The sequence below is a fragment of the Pelophylax lessonae genome (assembly GCF_965119305.1).
Source record: "Pelophylax lessonae genome assembly, chromosome: 5".
NCBI lineage: Eukaryota > Metazoa > Chordata > Amphibia > Anura > Ranidae > Pelophylax > Pelophylax lessonae.
In genome coordinates this window covers 140,798,481-140,814,610 of record NC_138772.1, presented here as the reverse complement: position 1 = coordinate 140,814,610, position 16,130 = coordinate 140,798,481, and the positions used below count along the sequence as shown (strand labels likewise).

General features: G+C 46.2%; 1 protein-coding gene across 1 annotated transcript in view; it reads left to right on the top strand.

Annotated features, from left to right (window-relative positions):
* Positions 1 to 11,334: 11,334 nt before the first annotated feature.
* Positions 11,335 to 16,130, top strand: part of SCRN1 (secernin 1) — a 51,887-nt gene continuing 47,091 nt past the window's right edge. The window contains exon 1 of the mRNA XM_082259482.1: positions 11,335 to 11,425. The gene's annotated coding sequence lies outside the window, so the exon portion shown is untranslated. The remainder of the gene's footprint in view (positions 11,426 to 16,130) is intronic.

The following is a 16,130-nucleotide window of genomic DNA, read 5'->3' as shown; positions in this document are numbered from 1 at the left end:
TTACCCCAAATTCTGACCCTACCATCTGAACGTCGCAGCTGAAATCGAGACTCATCAGACCAGGCAATGTTTTTTTTAATCTTCTAATGTCCAATTATGGTGACCTTGGGTGAATTGTAGCCTCCTATTGTTAGCTGACAGGAGTGGCACCTGGTGTGGTCTTCTGCTGCTGTAACCAAACGAGTGGGTATTTGAGCTAAGCTGGGTTCACATTGCCGCACGGAACGGCTCACAGCAGAGGTCCGGTGCGTCCCTGTTCACCGTTTCAGGTCCCATTTCAGTCCAAATTTTTGGCTGAATTTGAGCCTAAAACGGACCAGAAGACGCACAGGACTCCTGTGCAATTCGCACCGGAGCCGCTCCGGAGATATGTGATCCGGCTCCATAGAGAGCCGGTCCCAGTGTCCTGACATGCGAATTGGATGCGGAAAACCCCTCATCCAATTCGCAATAGTGTGAACCCAGCCTTACTGTTGCCTTTCTGTCATCTCAAAAAAGTTTGCCTATTCTCCTCCGACCTCTCACATCAGCAAGGCATTTTCGTTTACACAATGTCACACTCACTGGATATTTTCCTTTTTTCAGACCATTCTCTAAACCCTAGAGATGGTTGTGCATGAATATCCCAGTTGATTAGCAGTTTTTGAAATAATCAGACCAGCCTGTCCGGCACCAACAACCATCCATGCCACATTCAAAGTTACTTAAATCCCCTTCCCCTGATGCTTGGTTTGAGCTTCAGCAAGTTGTCTTCACCACGTCTAGATGCCTAAATGCATTGAGTTGCTGCCATGTTATTGGCTGATTAGCAATTTGTGTTACCAAGCAACTGAATGGGTATACCTAATAAAGTGGCAGGGGAGTGTATATAAGTGTTCACAAAATCCATGATCTCTTTTCTCAGCTGCATATAGAGAGCTTAGGGAGGTGGGGGTGGATGGAGACTGCAGGGGGGCATGTCAGCAAGAAGCAGAGAAACAGCAGTACACTGATCTTCCCGGTGATTAGCTGTGCATGACAGCAGAAATCTGACCATTGAAGTACAGGCAGGCTGTGCTCCCGAATAGAATGCAAAGAAGAAAACTGACCACATTGGGATGGATTTATTTTAATGTCTAGTGGGATCTGTTTGAAAAAAAAAAAAAAAGAAAAAAAAACAGCAGGGGGGTTTGCAGGATCACCAGTAATGTTACACAATTGAAGCAATGTAAAGAGAACAGGATACCTTTTTCATACAGGTACATGGTAACACAGACACATCAGGAATTTGAAATGTTGGGGTAACATATACTTTAACAGCTTTTTTGAATTAGATGATCATTCCTTGATAAAATCATTACCAGGCTTCTGGCTACTAACTTGACAGGTAGTCGCTCACCTTCCACAGGATCAATGATTGACAGGTCCAGAAATCAAACAGATGCAAATAAAGTGGTACCATTTAAAGTGTTACTAACCACAACAGTAAAATCAGTCTGTATAAGCAGTAAAGAATGCTTGTTATAATCACAAGCATTATGGAAGCTAAGGGGTTAATCCTCTGCATTGTGTAAAAAGGTTGTTTGATCCTGTATGCACAGATCCTCCTCTTCTTCCACTGACTCCAGAACAGGTCCGGATAAGACAGAGCAACTGGAGTCAGGCTGCAGAGTGTTTTTTTTTTTTCTTGGGATAATGCATGTGATCAGCAAAGGGCCAATCAGCACTGTCCACACAGAGGGTCAGCGGTCCATGATCCTGATAGGACAGCTCAGCGCAGTATGAAAAAATCCTCCTACAAGTTTTAAGCAGGAACTGTTAGAAGACTGCTATATACTGCTGATGAGAAAAGGTATTTCGCAGTTTATATTTACTAAAACTATTGCATTGCCATGTTTTTTTGCACTGTGGGAGACCAGATAATATAAATGCAGGGTCCTGGGTTTAGTAACACTTTAAGTAAAGAAACAAAATATTTTTGGCACTATCATTTGAATTTGAGAGGTGGGATTAGAAATCCAGCTTTTCAGATATTCTTAGCTTTAAAGCTTGATATATAGTTGAACGTACTACTGCCAAACTATCACGTCGAAAAATTTGCTCTGACGAAACGCATTGGGGGTGGGGTTCGGCAGTTTGGCAAACAGCTAGCTGGACTGCACTATGGAGCAGCTTGCTAATCTGTGATCATCAGTCAAGCAGTGCATCTACCTTCCTGGGATGAGCGCTAATGCTGATTGTAATTGAAGCTTTCCGTATCTGGATTCCTGTAACTGCATTGATTTTTACAATTTTTGAAATACTTTTAAACCTGCACTGTTCTATTTCTGAACCTGCCATTCATTGATCCTATGGAAGGTGAGAGACTACCTGTCACAAGTTTGCAGCTAGAAGCTTAGCAACAATTTTATGAAGGAATGGTCATCACTTTCACAAGCAGAGTTACCGGTCTAGAGAGAGAGAGAGAGAGAAAGAGAGAAAAAGTGAGAGAGAAGCTAAACAAGAGGGTGAATCCATTTCCAATTTGAGATGGAGGTCTTTTATTGGATGGATATCAACTCATGTGTGGAAAGATGATACTTTGTTGCTTGTTCAGGAAGATTATATGGATTTATTTTTGTGTTTAAGTTGTAATATTTGTTTTCTTTATTAGCAACTTTTATTTGTTATTGTGGGTTCTATTTGCTACACGGATGATTTTTTTATGTTAGCTGTTATTAGGCCCCGTTCACATAGGGGCGACGCTACTTCGCACCGCGACCTTCGAGGTCGCGGTGCGAGCAGCGCGCTGCGACCTCGGAGCGGCCGCCACGGACTTCATAACATTGAAGTCTATGGCGGTCGCCTCCTGGTCGCCCCAAAGAAGCTCCAGACCCTTTTTCTAAGTCGGAGCGACTTGTGTCGCTCCTATTAGAACGGATCCGCAGCTTCCCTATGGGAGGCGACCTACGGCGACCTGTGAGTCGACCAGGTCGCCTCACAGGTCGCCTCAGTGTGAACCGGGACTTATTGGTATTGAGCGCTGTACCGGCAGTAAATATTTACTTTCTGGTTTTATATTTGTTTCGTTTTGGGCTGGATTCACACTGTGGTGTGGCTCGCAGCAGGGGTCTGGTGCGTTCCTGTTCTCCCTTTCATTTCTGAATTAGGTCTGAATTTGGACCTGAAACGGCACTAAAGACACACAGGACCCCTCTGCAGTGCGCTCCGTGGCCGACCTGGGAATGTTTAAACCGGTTCCATTGAAAGCCGGTCGCAGTCTGCTGTCATGTGAATTGGATGCGAGGAAACCCTTATCCAACTTACATCCCTGTGAACCCAGCCTAAGGGTTTTTGTAATACAGGGGTACTTGATTCACATACAGTATATACTGTATATTTTTACAAAGTGGTGTGTTTCCTAATTTAGGCCCCTTTCACAATAGTGCGACTTGTCCCGCGATTTTGGACCGCAAAATCGCATGACAAGTCGTTTTCCATTATTTTCAATGAGCCCCATTCATATCAGTGCGTTTTGAAGTCACGCCGACTTCAAAGTAGTTCCTGCACGACTTTGCCACGATTTTAATGCGTTTGAGGCATATAGCCTTGCCATTGCTTTCAAAATCGCGACAAAGTCGCGGCAAAATCGTGCCGCGAAATCGCGGCAAAATTGCGTCGCATAAGTGTGAAAGGGGCCTTAGGGGAAATGCAGTGAGATTTTATTATACTGCTTTCCATCTGATCTGTCAGCAGGTAAATCAGTGTTATTTCAATACATTGAAAATAAAATAGTAAATAAACTGCGCTAACAAAAGAATGATAAAACCAAAAAAGCTGCTAGCAAATCAACTGACGTGTTGTAAATAAAGTGAAAAAATTAAAAATTGCAGCGCTAAACCAAAATAACAAACCTCATGTAACCATAAGTGAATACATGAATACACAAATCAAATAAATGATATATAATCAAATGAAATATGAGGTGATCAAGTGTAGCCACTGAAAAAAGTTCATAAAGAGAGTCCCAGGTAGTGATGATAGGTGTGCATCCAAATACAAAGGTGATATTCAACCGTGCCAGGGGACCCCACACTAAAGACCAACAAATTGCGCTCACCGGAGAGTATGGACCCAAGATACTATATAGTATATGGGCCATACAGGCTGGTATTGCTGTATACTTCCAAGACAAGGTTGGAACACCGGATATCAGGAAGGTAGCCACAGTATCACAACGGAAGCCGTAAATCTCTCACAGTTGTAAATGGAGGAAGCCAGATAAGACGGACATAATGTAAAACCACTAGAAGGTGTCTCGGTGAGCAGAGTGTCTGGGATCTCCGGCACTGGAGGACACAATCATGATCCTTGCATTCTGTGCATTATTTACTCCTGATCCCTGCATTCTGTGCGTTACTTACTCCTGATCTCTGCATTCTCGGCATTACCTACTCCCAATCCCTGTATCCTGTGCAATTATTTACTCCTGATCCCTGCATCCTGTGTAATATTTACTCCTGATCCCTGCATCCTGTGCGTTCCTTACTCCTGATCCCTGCATTCTGTGCGTTACTTACCCCTAATCTCTGCACACCGTGTGTTAATTGCTCCTGATTCCTGCATTCTGTGGGTTACCTTCTCCTGATCCCTACATTCACCTCATTACTTACCCCAGATCACTTCATTCTGTGCGGTACTTACTCCTGATTCCTACATTCTGTGTGTTATTTACTCCTGATCCCTGCACTCTGTGTGTTCCTTACTCCGGATCCCTGCATCCTGTGCATTACTTACTCCTGATCCCTGCATTCTGTGAGTTACTTACTCCTGAACCCTGCATTCTGTGCATTACTTACGCCTGATCCCTGCATCCTGTGCATTACTCACTCTTGATCGCTGCATCCTGTGCATTACTCAATCTTGATCGCTGCATCCTGTGCATTACTCACTCTTGATCGCTGCATCCTGTGCATTACTAACTCCTGATCCCTGTATCCTGTGCAATTATTTACTCCTGATCCCTGCATCCTGTGTAATATTTACTCCTGATCCCTGCATCCTGTGCGTTCCTTACTCCTGATCCCTGCATTCTGTGCGTTACTTACCCCTAATCTCTGCACACCGTGTGTTAATTGCTCCTGATTCCTGCATTCTGTGGGTTACCTTCTCCTGATCCCTACATTCACCTCATTACTTACCCCAGATCACTTCATTCTGTGCGGTACTTACTCCTGATTCCTACATTCTGTGTGTTATTTACTCCTGATCCCTGCACTCTGTGTGTTCCTTACTCCGGATCCCTGCATCCTGTGCATTACTTACTCCTGATCCCTGCATTCTGTGAGTTACTTACTCCTGAACCCTGCATTCTGTGCATTACTTACGCCTGATCCCTGCATTCTGTGAGTTACTTACTCCTGAACCCTGCATTCTGTGCATTACTTACGCCTGATCCCTGCATCCTGTGCATTACTCACTCTTGATCGCTGCATCCTGTGCATTACTCAATCTTGATCGCTGCATCCTGTGCATTACTCACTCTTGATCGCTGCACCCTGTGCATTACTAACTCCTGATCCCTGCATCCTGTGCATTACTTACTCCGGATCCTTCCATCCTGTGCATTACTTATTCCTAATCCATGTATCCTGTGCATTATTTCCTCCTGATACTTACATCCTGTGCATTACTTAAGCTGGATACACACTATACAACTTTTGTTGTTAGATTTCCTTTAGATTTACCTTTACTATGTAGTGCAAGGGCCTGCCAGATTGCATACAAATTGAAAGTGTTTAAGTTTGACCTCATATTATATGGTTTTGGTAAATCTAAAGGAAAAAATCTAAAGACAATTGTATAGTGTGTATGGCCCATTACACACATTAGTTACTCCTGATTCCTGCATCCTATGCTTTACTTCCTCCTGATCCTTACATCCTGTGCATTACTTACAAACATTAGTAACTCCTGATCCCTGCATCTTGTGCTATACTTAAGCCCCGTACACACGTACCGAATGTCGGACGAACGATCGGCCGTCTTTTGTCTGGTGCTGTCCTGTCGGCTGAAAAGTGCTAAAGACTGCACACGAATTTTGTCCGCCAACAACAGCCGACTGCAGAAGTGATGTCATGTGATGGTTAACTTTCCCTGTCTTTTTTCTTTTATGAGCATGCCCAGTCTTGCTAATCGGCTATTTGTCGGCCAAATTCTGTACTGACTGGCGAACAATCGGCCGTTCTGGTGTCGGCCAACAAAAATTTTAATGCCTGCGCGACAGATTCTGTTCGGCAGAAAAGTCGCTGTCGGTTGTCGGAAGCATCATACTAACAAGCCGACAAACGGCCGATCGTTCGGCGGCCGAATATTTACAGCCGACAATCGCTACGTGTGTACAGGGCTTTACTCCTGATCCTTGTATCCTGTGCATTACTTACTCCTGATCCCTGCATGCTGTGCGTTACTTACTCCTGATCCCTGCATCCTGTGCGTTACTTACTCCTGATCCCTCCATCCTGTGCGTTACTTACTCCTGATCCCTGCATCCTGTGCTTACTTACTCCTGATCCCTGCACACTGTGGGTTACTTACTCCTGATCCCTGCACTCTGTGTGTTACTTACTCCTGATCCCGTCACTCTGTGTGTTACTTACTCCTAATCCCTGCACTCTGTGTGTTACTTACTTCTTATCCCTGCACTCCGTGTGTTCATCACCCCTGATCCCTGCATTCTCTGCATTACTTACTCCTGATCCCTGCATTCTGTGCATTACTTACCCCAGATTCCTGTATTCTCTGCATTACTTACTCCTGATTCCTGCATTTTGTACTTTACTTACTCCCAATCCTTGCACTCTGTGTGTTAATTACTCCTGATCTCTGCATTCTCTGCATTACTTACTCCTGATCCCTGCCTCCTGTGCAATATTTACTCCTGATCCCTGCATCCTGTGCATCGCTTACTCCTGATCCCTGCATTCGTAAGTGTGTTACTTACCCCAGATCCCTGCACACCGTGGGTTATTTACTTCATAGCCCTGCATTCTGTGCGGTACTTACTCCTGATCCCTGCACTCTGTGTATTCCTTAACCCTGATCCCTGCATGCTATGCATTACGTACAAACATTAGTTACTCCTGATTTCTGCATCCTGTGCGTTACTTACTCATGATCCCTGCACTCTGTGTGACTTACTCCTAAACCCTGCATTCTGTGTGTTACTTACTCCTGATCCCTGCATTCTCTGCATTACTTACTCCTGATCCCATCATCCTGTGCCTTACTTACTCCTGATCCCTGCATCCTGTGCATTATCCACTCCTGATCTCTGCACTCTGTGTGTTAATTACGCCTGATCCCTTCATTCTATGAGTTACTTACTCCTGGCCCCTGCATTCTGTGTGTCACCTACTCATAAATCCTGCATTCTGTGTGTTACTTACTCCTGATCGATGCACTCTGTGTGTTACTTACTCCTGATCCCTGCATTCTGTGGGTTACTTACTCCTGATCCCTGCATTCTGTGGGTTACTTACTCCTGATCCCTGCACTCTGTGGGTTACTTACTCCTGATCCCTGCATTCTGTGGGTTACTTACTCCTGATCCCTGCATCCTGTGCGTTACTTACTCCTGATCCCTGCATCCTGTGCTTACTTACTCCTGATCCCTGCACTCTGTGGGTTACTTACTCCTGATCCCTGCACTCTGTGTGTTACTTACTCCTGATCCCGTCACTCTGTGTGTTACTTACTCCTGATCCCTGCACTCTGTGTGTTACTTACTTCTTATCCCTGCACTCCGTGTGTTCATCACCCCTGATCCCTGCATTCTCTGCATTACTTACTCCTGATCCCTGCATTCTGTGCATTACTTACCCCAGATTCCTGTATTCTCTGCATTACTTACTCCTGATTCCTGCATTTTGTACTTTACTTACTCCCAATCCTTGCACTCTGTGTGTTAATTACTCCTGATCTCTGCATTCTCTGCATTACTTACTCCTGATCCCTGCCTCCTGTGCAATATTTACTCCTGATCCCTGCATCCTGTGCATCGCTTACTCCTGATCCCTGCATTCGTAAGTGTGTTACTTACCCCAGATCCCTGCACACCGTGGGTTATTTACTTCATAGCCCTGCATTCTGTGCGGTACTTACTCCTGATCTCTGCACTCTGTGTATTCCTTAACCCTGATCCCTGCATGCTATGCATTACGTACAAACATTAGTTACTCCTGATTTCTGCATCCTGTGCGTTACTTACTCATGATCCCTGCACTCTGTGTGACTTACTCCTAAACCCTGCATTCTGTGTGTTACTTACTCCTGATCCCTGCATTCTCTGCATTACTTACTCCTGATCCCATCATCCTGTGCCTTACTTACTCCTGATCCCTGCATCCTGTGCATTATCCACTCCTGATCTCTGCACTCTGTGTGTTAATTACGCCTGATCCCTTCATTCTATGAGTTACTTACTCCTGGCCCCTGCATTCTGTGTGTCACCTACTCATAAATCCTGCATTCTGTGTGTTACTTACTCCTGATCGATGCACTCTGTGTGTTACTTACTCCTGATCCCTGCATTCTGTGGGTTACTTACTCCTGATCCCTGCATTCTGTGGGTTGCTTACTCCTGATCCCTGCACTCTGTGGGTTACTTACTCCTGATCCCTGCATTCTGTGGGTTACTTACTCCTGATCCCTGCATTCTGTGGGTTACTTACTCCTGATCCCTGCACTCTGTGGGTTATTTACTCCTGATCCCTGCATTCTGTGGGTTACTTACTCCTGATCCCTGCATTCTGTGAGTTACTTACTCCTGATCCCTGCATTCTGTGAGTTACTTACTCCTGATCCTTACACTCTGTGCATTACTTACTCCTGATCCCTGCATCCTGTGCATTACTTACTCCTAATCCCTGCATCCTGTCCATTACTTACTCCTGATCCCTGCACTTAGTGTGTTACTTACTCATGATCCCTGGACTCTGTGAGTTACTTCCTCCTGATCTCTGCATCCTGTGCATTACTTACTCCTGATCTCTGCATCCTGTGCATTACTTACTCCTGATCCCTGCATCCTGTTCATTACTTACTCTTGATCCCTGAATCTTGTGCATTACATACTCCTGATTCCTGCATTCTGTGCATTACGTACTCCAGGTCCCTGCATCCTGTGCATTACTTCCTCCTGTTTCCTACGTCCTGTGCTTTACTTACTCACATTAGTTACTTCTGATCCCTGCATCCTGAGCATTACTTACTCCTGTTCCCTGCATCCTGTGCATTACTTACTCCTGATCCCTGCATCCTGTGCATTACTTACTCCTGATCCCTGCATCCTGAGCATTACTTACTTCTGTTCCCTGCATCCTGTGCAATACTTACTCCTGATCCCTGCATCCTGTGCATTACTTACTCCTGATCCCTGCATCCTGTGCATTACTTACTCCTGATCCCTGCATCCTGTGCATTACTTACTCCTGATCCCTGTATCCTGTGCAATACTTACTCCAGGTCCCTGCATCCTGTACATTACTTCTTCCTGATTCCTACATCCTGTGCATTACTTACTCACATTAGTTACTCCTGATCCCTACATCCTGTGCAATATCTTAGTCCTGTCCTTGCAATGCTGATCCTAACATTCTGGGGGTTACTTAATCCTTATCCCTGCATCCTGTGCATTACTCCTGATCCCTGCATCCTGTGCATTACTCCTGATCCCTGCATCCTGTGCATTACTCCTGATCCCTGCATCCTGTGCATTACTCCTGATCCATGCATCCTGTGCATTACTCCATCCTGTGCATTACTCCTGCATCTCTGCATCCTGTGCATTACTCCATCCTGTGCATTACTCCTGATCCCTGCATCCTGTGCATTACTCCTGATCCCTGCATCCTGTGCATTACTCCATCCTGTGCATTACTCCTGATCCCTGCATCCTGTGCATTACTCCATCCTGTGCATTACTCCTGATCCCTGCATCCTGTGCATTACTCCTGATCCATGCATCCTGTGCATTACTCCATCCTATGCATTACTCCTGATCCCTGCATCCTGTGCATTACTCCTGATCCATGCATCCTGTGCATTACTCCATCCTGTGCATTACTCCTGCATCCTGTGCATTACTCCATCCTGTGCATTACTCCTGATCCCTGCATCCTGTGCATTACTCCTGATCCCTGCATCCTGTGCATTACTCCTGATCCCTGCATCCTGTGCATTACTCCATCCTGTGCATTACTCCTGATCCATGCTTCCTGTGCATTACTCCATCCTGTGCATTACTCCTGATCCCTGCATCCTGTGCATTACTCCATCCTGTGCATTACTCCTGATCCCTGCATCCTGTGCATTACTCCATCCTGTGTATTACTCCTGATCCCTGCATCCTGTGCATTACTCCATCCTGTGCATTACTCCTGCATCTCTGCATCCTGTGCATTACTCCATCCTGTGCATTACTCCTGATCCCTGCATCCTGTGCATTACTCCTGATCCCTGCATCCTGTGCATTACTCCTGATCCCTGCATCCTGTGCATTACTCCATCCTGTGCATTACTCCTGATCCATGCTTCCTGTGCATTACTCCATCCTGTGCATTACTCCTGATCCCTGCATCCTGTGCATTACTCCATCCTGTGCATTACTCCTGATCCCTGCATCCTGTGCATTACTCCATCCTGTGCATTACTCCTGCATCTCTGCATCCTGTGCATTACTCCATCCTGTGCATTACTCCTGATCCCTGCATCCTGTGCATTACTCCTGATCCCTGCATCCTGTGCATTACTCCATCCTGTGCATTACTCCTGATCCATGCATCCTGTGCATTACTCCTGATCCCTGCATCCTGTGCATTACTCCACCCTGTGCATTACTCCTGATCCATGCATCCTGTGCATTACTCCTGCATCCCTGCATTACTTACTCCTTTCCCTGCATCCTGTGGGTTACATACTCCTGGGGGCTATAGAGACACAGGGGCCCTTGGGTGGCTGTGGCCCCATCATGCAGTGGTGTACTGTGTGCGGTGTGTCCCTGGCTGTCATGCAGGGGGCGGGTCTTGCAGTGCTCGGCGTGTCCCTGGCTGCCATGCTGGGGGCGGGTCTTGCAGTGCTCGGCGTGTCCCTGGCTGTCATGCTGGGGGCGGGTCTTGCAGTGCTCGGCGTGTCCCTGGCTGTCATGGAGGGGGCGGGTCTTGCAGTGCTCGGCGTGTCCCTGGCTGTCATGCAGGGGGCGGGTCTTGCAGTGTTCGGCGTGTCCCTGGCTGTCATGCAGGGGGCGGGGCTTACAGTGCACGGCGTGTCCCTGGCTGTCATGCAGGGGGCGGGGCTTGCAGTGCACGGCGTGTCCCTGGCTGTCATGCAGGGGGCGGGGCTTGCAGTGTGCAGTCAGAGCGGAGAGGAGGCTGAGCAGCGGACTGTCGGTGTCCGGGCCCTGCACTAAGTGAGTATCCCGGGGATGGGCTCCGTTAGAATGTGTGCATGGAGTGTGCATGGACCATGGAGGGTGTCATAGCACGGGCGATGCTCTCCGTCCCCCGATCTCGGTGTGATCCCTCCGGTCACATAGTGATGGGGGCTCCTCTGTATGATCCCTGATAGTGACAGCAATAGTGTGCCTCCTGATATAGAGGAGTATGTCCTAGCTGTGTCCTCCATGCTGGGTGTGGGGTTATCCATGTCTGATCATTCTATATCAGATCAGGAGGAGCAGCATGCAGAGATGGGGGACATTTCCTCTATAATATCCCCAGAGGCTGGCAGTCTATCACAGATTATCTCTATGTAATGCAATGCTCTGGGTGATCTCAGCCTCCACCTATCATTCATGGATTTAGGAGAGTGCAGCATGGATTAGTGTGGTCATCATCTGTCCAGTATCAGGCCTCATTCAGAAAGTGGGAGAACAATCAGTATATTTATTGGTGGGACTTTGCTTACATTGGGGTATGCATGACATCCTCCATCCACATCTGTCATACATACACTGCACCAATCACACAGCAATGGACATAGATTTACTTCTGTATATTCCTGGAGCACACACTTCCATCTCAGATCCCAGTTCAGATATTCATTTTCTCATTCTACACTTGTCTGATTTTTTATGATACTATTTTCCCAATTGTCGTAAGGAGAGGGCAAAATGCGCAAAATGATCTACAATGAGACTAAAGCCTCGTACACACGCACTGATTGTTGGCCGACCGATCGGCCGTCTTGTGTCCAGTGTTGTTGTGTTGGTTGAAATGTGCTCTAGACTGCACACGAATTTTGTCGGCCAACAACAACCAACTTCAGAAGTGATGTCATGTTCTGGTCTACTTTCCCTGTGTTTTTTCTTCTCTGAGCATGCCCAGTCTTGATCATCACATTTTTGTCGGCCGAAATCTGTACTGACTGACGAACAATCGGCCATTCTGCTGACGGCCAACAAAAATTTTATAGCATGCACACCAGATTTTGTTCGGCCGAAAAGTCACAGTCGGTTGTCGGAAGCATCATACTAACAAGCCGACAATTGGCGGATCGGACGTTGGCCGAAAATTTATGGCCAACAATCGGTGCGTGTGTACGGGGCTTTAGCCCTCGTTCACAGCAATGCAATTTGACAGTTCAAAATTGCATGACAAGTTGCACCCTATTTTTGGCAATGGAACCGTTCAAATTGGTGCGACTCTGAAAAAGACTTCTGAAAAAATGACTTCTGTTAAATAAAGTTACTGTACAATGAAATTGTAGATCCAAATTGCACTGATCTGCAGGTTTAAAATCGCACTGAAATATCGCAATTCCACCTCCTCCTCCCTCCTCTATCACTTTTGCAGTATTCTTTTTTTTCTCGGGGGGGGGGGGGGGGAAGAGTGGGTAAACTGTGCAAAGAACAAAAAGAGGGCGCACCGACCTTGTGCATTCCCAAATGGAGTTTATTACAGGGTTCGTACGGTCCTTGAAAACCTGGAAAAGTTATGGAATTTTGAGATGACACTTTCCAGGCCTGGAAAGGTCATGGAAAAGTACGATTTTAGAAATGTTTTGGAAAAGTCATGGAAATCTGGGGAGTAGCGGGGGGGAGCGGCGGGGGGAGCGGATGCTTAAAACTTTTATTGCAAATGTATTATTTTATTTTATGTGTTTGTGCACATTGATTTCCGGGTCCGCAGCAGCCGAGGAGTAGATCATGCACTAAGCACCAATCGCTGGCAGCGGGGAGGGCCGGGCCGCGGTTTGCCTGGATGTGACCGGCCAGCAGCAGCAAACCAATCACAGGCGGCGGAAGCGTCACTGGAGGGCGGGCCACATGAACGTGATGATGATGCGGAAGGGGGCGGTAACCGTTTCAGTTACCGCACCCCCGCGTCATCACGTTCATGCGGCTGGCCCGCTCTCCAGTGACGCTTCCGCTGCCTGTGATTGGTTTGCTGCTGCTGGCCAGTCACATCCAGGCAAACCGTGGCCCGGCCCTCCCTGCTGCCTGTCATTGGTGCACAATCATTTCCTCGGCTGCTGCTGGCCAGTGACCGACCGTAGGGCAAACTGCGGGCACCTACTGTACCAGTCCTACGGGAATGTTAAAAATAAATGTAAATAAATAATTAAGCATCCAATCCTGAGTCGCCTTTCTGTGAGAACTCTTTTCTGCCTCATGGGACTGTTAGGTTTGGCCTAAGAATAGTAAGCGCCGCATTTTGTCCAGCTGCACCTTCATGTCTGCTACCTGAACAGCTTTATTTGGGCAAGCAGGAGCACCACTGTTCTTTCTCCCAAAAGTAAGTGCCGCATTTGTGCACCATCAGATCTGTGCCATCCATACCAGTCTGCCTGCACCTCATGACTGTCGCTTGGGCCTAAAAAGATTACTGTGCTGCATTTTGTGCATCTCACTGTCTGTGCCATCCATACCAGTCCGCCTGCACCTCATGACTGTGGCTTGGGCCTAAAAAGATTACTGTGCTGCATTTTGTGCATCTCACTGTCTGTGCCATCCATACCAGTCCGCCTGCACCTCATGACTGTGGCTTGGGCCTAAAAAGATTACTGTGCTGCATTTTGTGCATCTCACTGTCTGTGCCATCCATACCAGTCCGCCTGCACCTAATGACTGTCGCTTGGGCCTAAAAAGATTACTGTGCTGCATTTTGTGCATCTGACTGTCTGTGCCATCCATACCAGTCCGCCTGCACCTTACGTTAATCCATTTCTAAGCGGTTCTCAGGGTTTATGTTATGAAACCTTGTTACTGTGCAAGCGTTATTTAAATAAATATTTCATATTCCACTGTACACTACAAAGCTCGTCATTTATATTAGTATAAATATGCTGGGTGTGACATAGATTTTCTTCTTATTTAACACGTATACATAGACATTTCATGAAACATTAGGTCATGAATATTTACGTGAAGTCATGGAAAAGTCATGGAAAAGTCATGGAATTTCATTGGTGAAAATGTGTATGAACCCTGTTATTAAAATGAAATAATCAGGACAGTTTCCACTCCAGCACGCCGGAGGACCTTCCAAATAGCCATTTGGCAGGTCCCCCGGCGTGCTGCACACTGTCCTGATGACCTGGTTACTTTGGGTCCATGTGTGGATCAATATGCTTTTTACATTTTTATGTTTGTGAGTATAATTCCTCTTATTTCATTTAAGTAAACTCCATTTGGGTAATGCACAAGGTCGGTGCGCCCTCTTTTTGTTCTTTACGCAGTGTTCCCATCGGGTTCCCCTGACCCTAGGAGGACAGCAAAATCTGTGCTTATACCCAGAGATCTAGAGACCCACCGCTGCCACATCTCTGTTTTCATTAGTTTCTTGGGGAGGAGTGGGTACCTGGTTTTAACAAGTACCCCATCCAAGTTTGGCCCCCCCTCCATTTTCCCGCAGCCTTCGGGGACATATCACATGTCCCCGAAGGTTGAAGACTATTCACAATTCAGTGTGGCTGTCGCATGCGCAGTGGGCAGTCAGCTGTGAGGCAGCAAGAAGTCACAGTTGGCTTCCTTTGGTAAACATGCCGTGCCGGAGATCCAAAGACTGGTGAAGAACTGGCCCAGGGGAGGACAGCGCTTGATCCTTGGACAGGTAAGTGTTCTTTTATTAAATTGTCTGCAGCTACAGAATTTGTAAAAACTGACTTCATTTTTTTTTAATGCAGCCTGAAGGTCCTATTAAAAGAGGAATTCCAGGTACAGATATTTTATAGTTACATAGGTCCTGCTTAAACCAATGTAACTCTGTATATGCAATCAGGTCCATGAATATTGGGACATTGACACAATTCTAATCTTTTTGGCACTATACACCACCACAATGGATTTGAAATTAAACAAACAAGATGTGCTTTAACTGCAGACTTTCAGCTATTATTTGAGGGTATTTACATCCAAATCAGGTGAACGGTGTAGGAATTACAACATTTTGTATATGTGTCTCCCACTTTTTAAGGGACCAAATGTAATGGGATAGATTAACAATCATAAATCAAACTTTCACTTTTTAATACTTGGTTGCAAATCCTTTGCAGTCAATTACAGCCTGAAGTCTGGAACGCATAGACCTCACCAGATGCTGGGTTTCATCCCTGGTGATGCTCTGCCAGGCCTCTACTGCAGCTGTCTTCAGTTCCTGCTTGTTCTTGGGGCATTTTACCTTCAGTTTTGTCTTCAGCAAGTGAAATGCATGCTTAATCACATTCAGGTCAGGTGATTGACTAAGCCATTGCATAACATTCCACTTCTTTCCCTTATAAATCTCTTTGGTTGCTTTCGCAGTATGCTTCGGGTCATTGTCCATCTGCACTGTGAAGCGCCGTCCAATGAGTTCTGAAGCATTTGGCTGAATATTTGCAGATATTGCCCAAAACACTTCAGAATTCCTCCTGCTGCTTTTGTCAGCAGTCACATCATCAATAAATACAAGAGAACCAGTTCCATTGGCAGCCATACATGCCCACGCCATGACACTACCACCACCATGCTTCACTGATGAGGTGGTATGCTTTGGATCATGAGCAGTTCCTTTCCTTCTCCATACTCTTCTCTTCCCATCACTCTGGTACAAGTTGATATTGGTCTCATCTTTCCATAGGATGTTGTTCCAGAACTGTGAAGGCTTTTTTAGATGTTGTTTGGCAAACTCTAATCT